The sequence below is a fragment of the Anoplophora glabripennis genome, unplaced genomic scaffold, assembly GCF_000390285.2.
Source record: "Anoplophora glabripennis isolate ALB-LARVAE unplaced genomic scaffold, Agla_2.0 scaffold44, whole genome shotgun sequence".
Lineage (NCBI taxonomy): Eukaryota > Metazoa > Arthropoda > Insecta > Coleoptera > Cerambycidae > Anoplophora > Anoplophora glabripennis.
The window spans coordinates 1,120,428-1,128,781 of NW_019416229.1; the positions used below are offsets into that span (position 1 = coordinate 1,120,428).

General features: G+C 31.4%; 1 pseudogene; it reads left to right on the forward strand.

The window, feature by feature from the left end:
* Positions 1–789: 789 nt before the first annotated feature.
* Positions 790–3,929, forward strand: LOC108917693 (annotated as a pseudogene).
* The last annotated feature ends 4,425 nt before the right edge of the window (positions 3,930–8,354 follow it).

Here is an 8,354-nt window from a genome sequence, read left to right on the forward strand (position 1 = left end):
TGCGAACAATTAGTATAAAAAAATGTATACTGATAACATCTCGATTATAGGTTACACAAAATAGATTTGATAATATTTCAAATTATATAAATCCTATTGCACACGTACAATTTCAATAAAAAACAACCAATTCTCGGATTTTAATTTTGCAATCAGAGAAACAACTTTAGATATGTTATATCTGATTTATTGATATTTAATATTTTTCATATGACTCACAATCTGCAACTAATGGTTTAATATCCAAACAAAATTTCCGCACAGAGAGAATTTTAGTTTAAATTAATGGAATAAAATTTTTTCATGCAAAAAGATGTACCTAAGCGCGATCTGAAAATTTTCGAAAATAAATAACCGTTTCTACTAACAAAATCTTTATAATTTGTAAAGGGTATTCCAAAAGTAACGCAAGATTTGAATTTTGTGCCATTTTCATTCCGAAGAATTGGCAGCAGTATGCAGAATCACAAGTTTCAGTAAACACGTTACAGTTAGACAAATTGGAGCGCTATAGGATGGATAAGAGAGTGAATTCATTACCTAAAATTGATAAAACGCCTAAGTATTAGAACTAGATTGAAAATATACAAAGATACCAGTGATGTTAGTAAAACAATCATAACAGGACTGTCAACGGTTACCGAGAAAAAGAAATCCTAGAAACTTGAAATCATCCAGTCCAGGGATATTTGTAAAGCCGGACCTGTAGCGTGGTGCCAATCGATAGTCACGCTTTTTATCGCCGAATAGTACACGTGGTGCGTTGTTATTTGTAAATATAATGATGAAGCGGTAGTATCCGTAATAACAGTTGATATAAAATAATTTAGTTGTTAATGATTGTTTTAATGATCATAATCAAAATCATTAGACATGGGAGAAGAAAATGGCATTTCGCATATATTCAAGGGAACGCTTACTCAGCTATTTGCGGCGATATTTGGTAAGAAACAATAATTGTCTTGTCACTATATTTATAAAAATTGACGTTGGTAAATTTGTTATTATGTTATGATAAATTCGAGATTGGCTTCGATTACATAACATAACTTAACATTTTTAACATTAACTTAAAGGCTTTTAACCTCAATTTCTAATTCGCTATATTTATATTCTACTTTTGCCGGCAATATATCATGTATATCGATTATTCAAGGTTTTATGTTTTAATTCATTTAACGAAGTTTTATGTATTATTTACGTTATGAGAATATTGAGAACCTATGTTAATATTTATTTCGATTTTTCAAATCAAGGAAGTGTGTAGATAAGAATTTTTAAATTCTCCTATCATGAGTGTTTTGTTTGGTTGCATTCAGTTTCCAAGCGAAGTTTGTTTTAGTTAAAAAATTAATTAACTTCATATTGAGTCATGTCTCGTGTATATAAAAAAATAATTACTAATTAAAACCCAGTTACGTCGTCATTGTTTGGGATATATAAAAAAGTTTAATCCTCATATTGCTTAATTGTTTATTTTTTGTCATTAATGCTGTCGTGGGATTCACGCAATAGGCCTTCGTTAAGGTAAATAAAAACTAAAAAAATTATAAATTGTTTGTGCGTAATCATTTTTGAATAAATTAAAATTTATTTGGTTTTTCAGTATACAAAAATTTCGTTTATATAATTATTTTGCTGTTGCATTATATTATATTTTTTTTGCCAGTCGACCCCAAATGCTTTCCAACATTTAAATATGAGCCATTTTAAAATAACATTAGAAGCTGATTCACACTGTTTAAGTCCTGAATAGACATCGGAACAATGAACGACAATGACGACAAATGGAATGCACAGCCAACGTCTCACAGCAAAAAAACCGGGATTATTCACCGGCACGCTAGTCCCACAGGGGAGGCGTTAGGATGCCTCTAGATACGTATCGAATAAATTGATTGATGCGTAGCTTCAAATCGGAGACAGACAAGTACAAATTGTACAATGACGCGGATAGTGGGATTACTAAAATGTGAAGTAGTTGATAGTCATTATTGTTTTACAGTTACGAAGGTGTTTCATATAACAAAATAAATCAATGGGGGCTGAAAAATAGTAGCAATTAGGAATTTAATTATCTGTCGAAGAGTATTGTGTTTATATTTTAATATTCTGAAAATAATGCGGCAAATTTCAAATCACGCTTCTATCGCGGTAAATTCTTTTCTTAGAATTCTATATAGTACGGACTTCATTATATTTTGTGGTAAATTCCATTTGAAGCGTTTAGTGCAGAAAAATAGACACTACTCCTTTTTGTTCCATATTAGAAAAATAACAGTTGAGTTTTCCAAACTTTTTACTTTTCTACTCGATTTTAGATTGATACCCAGTATTTTTTAGGTACACTATTCGCGATATCAGATGGCATGGTGACTGGATGGACAGCTCCCATGATCCCGTACTTAATTAGTGAAGACAGTCATATCAAGACCACCAAACACGAAGCTGAGTGGCTGGAACCAGCTTTACTACTTGGAGCTGCTTGTGGTTTACCGACAACAATCTTCTTCACCCAAAAGATAGGAAGAAAGAAGTCTCTCCTACTCGCGTCAGTCGTGGAGTTGTTCACTTGGATCATAGTTGCGTTCGCAGATAGAATACTATTTATATGCATGGCCCGATTCTTGTCTGGAATGGCCGGCAACATGGTTTTCGTGGCTGCACCTATGTACGTAGCTGAGATAGCGGATCAGAAGATCAGGGGTTTCCTGTCGAGCATAATCTATCTTATGCTGTTATTTGGATGTTTAGTGGTGTACATTGTAGGTCCATACTTTCCTTATTACACCTCATCGATTATTGGAGCAGGTATAGTCTTAACTGAACTAGCAGTATTTTCCTCTGTACCTGAATCACCTTACTACTTACTATGGAAAGGCCAACCAGAAAAAGCAAAGTCGTTGGAGTACTTCAGACCTGGCGTGCCAGTAGAAGAAGAGTTGAAAGCGATAGAAGAAGCTATTGAAAGACAAAAGTCTGAAAAAGGAAAGATAAGACTTGCTTTCCGGCGGCAACCGCAAAGCTTTAATAATAATGTCTGCTTTGGCAGGGGGTCAAAACCTGTGTGCTATGAACGTGGTCTTGATGAACTTGCATCTTATATTAAAAGAAGCCGGATCTGTATACTTATCAGAATCTCTTACCGCCATAATATTTTCCTCGATAATGCTGACTGCAGCAACAGTAGCTTCCTTCCAAGTGGACAAATATGGCAGGAGAATTATCTTGGTGACTTCATCCATTCTGACTGGAATATGTCTTCTGATAATAGCAATCTATTTTAATGTGAAGTTTGTAGGTTATAACACGGACAAATTCAGCTGGATACCAATTGTTACAGTGATGGCGTACGCCATATGTTACAAAGCTGGGCTGGGTCTTGTGCCAATCGTCGTCACAGCTGAGATATTCGCCACGAACGTTAAGGCGATCGGGATGACGGTGGCCGACGCTATGTTCGTGATCTGGGGTATAGTCAGCCTGCAGGTGTATCAGTGGCTGGCGGATCCCTATGGAATGCACATTCCTTTCTATATGTTTTCAGTATTTGGATTTCTGTTAGCCATTTTTACAGCGTTGTATGTGCCTGAAACTAAAGGCAAAACTCTAGATGAGATCCAAAAGATTCTGAATGGAATCCAACCGCAGGATGTCATGTCAGAAAAAGGGATACCTCTGATGGCACAAAAAGAGCGTTTAGAATCAACAAGTATCTAGTCAATTGTTATACTGCCTTTGACTTATTTTTTTTATTGAATTAAATCAACACTTTGGGGAAGTTTCAGTTTAGATATCTGTGGAATGTTGAGTCTATCTAAGAATGTAGGAGATTACAATTTTATGTACCTCCTGTGTTGGGGAAGGACTACGCACACTTCTTTTTTTATATAGAATTCCACTTTGGACAATAAACAATATTTTTTTCACATAGTGTATTTTTTTGTACGTATGAAACGTAAAACTCTACCAATACCTTTGTATATACCTTTGTGTATAGTGCTAGTCTTAATTCTGCAAATAGAACTGTGTATGATTCTCTTTTGTCTTTATTGCAGAGCTTTGATTTGCATCAGGTGGTATAGTGGCCTACCCGTGAGACGGATAACTCTTCCACTATCATTGATCATATATATATACGAACTTTGGTGAATCTACAGTATGTGTTGTAGATAATAATATGTGAGATCATCGTGTTGTTCTTTTTTAATCATCTAGTCTACGGGACGAGTACAGTAAGCGTATCTCACAGTATAAGCGCAATTTTGGTGCAACCAGCACAGCATCCTTTGTGGAATCTTTGTCAATAGAGGATTGGTCATTTATCTATTCAGTACCTGATATAAATAATGCATACGAATTTTTCATAAATAAATTAATGTTAAATTTTAATAAATACTTTCCTAAAAAAAAATATAGTTTTTCTCTAGATAACAATAGTTGTAAATGGGTTACCGATGATGTAAAATTGTCTAGTAATAGACTGAAAGATTTATACATTTTGAAAACTAATTTTCCACAGCTCAATCAATTCTACATGCAAGCTAAAATCCGCCATAATAAATTAATAAAAAATGCAAAACGGTCTTATTATCAGAATCGCATATTCTGTTCAATTAATATAGCAGGTGAGGCCTGGAAGGTTATCTCTGAGTTGTCGACGGGTGTGCCTGAACATAAGAACATAAGTCTTTTAGAAAATAAAATATTAGTTGAGAATCCTCATTTAGTGGCTGAAGTGTTTAATGATTATTTTATTAATGAGCCTAAAAATATAATTAATAGAATCACAAAGAAACAAGGAAAGGTCTTGTATCCGACATATAATAGTTATTCTATATTTCTAATTCCATTTTCAGAGGATGAATTATTGAATCTTCTAATGCTTAAACTGAAAAATAAGCGATCAGCTGGATATGATGAAGTGCCAATGTTTATTATGAAAAAGGCATTACCGGTGATAATCCAGCCGTTAACGTATCTAATTAANTACCTTCTGAAATAACAGACTCACTTACACAGGGTGTTTTTAAGAGCAAATTGAAGAAGTTTTTATTGGAACGGTCTTTGTATGGTCTAGATGAGTTCTTTGCTGTAGATTACACCGGTACTGACAAATGACTAACATTTTTTTTTTGTTTTCCTTGGTTGTAATATGTTAGTTTGTTCTTATATATGTTCTATGTTTTTTTTTATATATGACTATTCCTATATATATATATATATATATGTATGTATGTATATCTCATGGAAAAATAAATGAAATGAATATAGTCGTTTATATAACATTCTACATTCTTTATGTTTATTGCTTTCGTATTAAGAGGTTAAAAAAATACATAAAATAAAATACTAAAAGCAACTGAATTAGTATTACATTGATAGATCTATCTCTAATAATAATGAAAATTATGATCAAAAGAATACGCAATAATAATCTATTCCTAATACATTATTAATATTTGTTCTGTATAGTTTTAATTAATATAAAAATTTAAAACAAAAATAAGTATATATTAAGTATAATAGTACCTAATAAGTATATTTGTTTAGATAACAATTGAGGCGTGTGTGTAAAACAGTCAGATTGAATCACTTTAGGCCACTATTGGCTTTTGTAAGTAGGGAAACTACTACACAAAACAGAAGTATTTTTTTTCAGGATCTGTCGTAATGGAAGCCGATTGCCAATTACTTTTTTTAACAGGAACGGTATCAGATTGAGACTTTTTTCTAAATGTAACGATATATGATAATTTGATTTTCCGATAACACGATTTTTTGTTGATATCGCAATAATACATTTAATGAAAAAGATAAAGGTAGGAACATATAATTGCTGTCACATAAACGTTGATAATTATGTCGATTTAATTGTTTTTATGACACATATGACAGTTTTGTTGGAGGGCTCAAATTAATATTAAAAAGTATTTTACATATTTTACTTGTAAATTTATGTTAAAATACGAGACAAAAATCAAGTTGTCATATGTGGTAATTTCGGATCCATTAATATTAAATTTTGTTTTTTAAAATTATGTCCAAACATGAAAAAAAAGTTATATCCTGAGTTTTATGCGACACCCAGTATATTTATATTAAATTAATCTTCATTAATGACAGTAATAATGACTAATTTTTATGAATTACTTAATCTAGTAGCGATAAAAAAAAAATTATTACTTATCTATCAAATTAATATCGAATAAAGTGATACTATAGATAGGTATTATTAAGGTTTTATGACATTAGATGCAGTAGTTAATCTATTGCGACAGAAAACGTTTGTTTTAAAAATAAGAGAAAGAAAATTGGGAATGTCTGTCATTCAATGAGTTTCACAAATGCAACAAGAAAAATAATGAACATCAAATTGAAAACTGTACTCTAGGGGCTTACAGTATTGATTCAGGTCGTCACTATGTGTGTATTTTCCGATTCGAATGTGTGGGGAGGTTTAATTGTTTCGCGAATTATTTCCAGCTTTAGCCGCTGTGTACTAATTTATTACGCCTCTTAATTCAACTGCCAAACTTATATAGGGTGTCGTTTGATCAAAATTAAAAAAAAAACAGTTTATCTGGACAAGAATATATTCCGACTTCTTACAAAGGCATAGCTTTTTAAATATGTTGACAATGTTTTTTTAATATGAGTACAACAGTTGGTGGTATACACTTTTGGCTCATATTGTAAAAAGTCACAAGAGAATGTGTTGATTCAAACCTAATTTTTCCTAGCTATCATAATAAGGAACTTAACCTTCTTATCCTTTGTAAAATGTAATATTTGATCCTGCAATATGGAAAAATGTTAATAGTGGAAAAAGAACAGTACATCATAATTCTATATACAAATAAATGTTTTTAAATATTAAAGGGAAAGTTTAAAGACAAAGTTAATAATTCAATATTAAGTGTACAAAATCACTTAATACTGTCCAAAAACTCACTTAATTGAAGTAAAAATACATATTTGCTGATATTGTAATAAAACATACTTAATAATAGCCATAAAAATTTTGCTAGGGTAAAAATTATACTATAGCTAACGTAATAAGATGAAATTGGAATAGTAAATAAAAAGTTAGCAAAAAACTACTAATAGGCTCCTGGAGCAAAGTATTTTTTATTATGACAGCAGCGTAACCATTTTGGAGCTTATGGCTAGGTGTACACATGTACATATTGTATTTTCTTTCACGATTTTTTTTTCTAGTTTGTTATGTCGGCAGTTACAACTCTAAAAGTTCTTAAATGTCATCTTCAGGGTTGATGAAATAGTTAGCAAAGTGTAACATCTATAAATGGTCACTGCTGCTCTTCGACATAGCCAATCTGACAAACAGCAACCTGCTATGTATCAGGTGCTATCAATACAAGACCTGTGCGAAATAAATAAAAGCTGGGCATTGCGGAAATTAATTAAAACATTTAGAGGGCTATAGAAAATCCAAAAAAGATTATTTCTTTTATGTACCGTGGACCTATCGTCTGTTCTTTTTGATAATATTTTGGTATATATTAATTGATTCTTCATAATGGATGAAGACTAGACTGGGCCAAAAAAATCGACTATTTTTTTAAAGATATATCAAGAATATCATTCAGAATGACGAAAAAAAAATATCGTGAGAGTTTGAGCCCTTCCTGATCCCATTTTTGCGTCAAAACTGCCAAACCATCAAAGTAAAAAAATTTATCTACTTATATTTTTGAATGAAATTGAATGCACTACAAAAAAGGTCTGATTTAAAATTTTCGGCAGACGAGCCGTTTCCATGCTTGAAAGCCTTGAAAATTGATATGTTTTTTCGATTTGACTTTTTAACTTTGGAATTTTGTAAATAACGAAAAAATTAATATATGAAAACGAACAATAGGTACATATTTTCAAAGGAAATTGAATGCTCTCCAAAAAAAAGGTCACATTTTTGCATAAATTTATTCCTTCGAAAGTTATTCACGATTGAAGTTGAAGTAAAAATAAAATTTTTGTTTTTTTCATTTTGGAACCAGTTTTTTCACTCAATGGAACAAATTGATATAATACATCATCGACAATTATTATTCATGCTATCCATATAATCACCAAAAATATCAAAAATTCATAATATATTCAAATTCATTTTCGCTCAATAGCTATTTTTTCTACAAGAACGTAATTTTTCTGTGTCAAAATAATTTTAAAAATAACAATCATGTAGTTTTACTACTGAACATTATTTATTTATAATATTATATTAATTAATATATACAAATTCGCGTCTATCAACTTTCCTTCCTTGCCCCTCTATTTATTTCGCTTTTCCTCAATTTATTAAGCGTTATGTCAAAGTGTGTAATACAGGG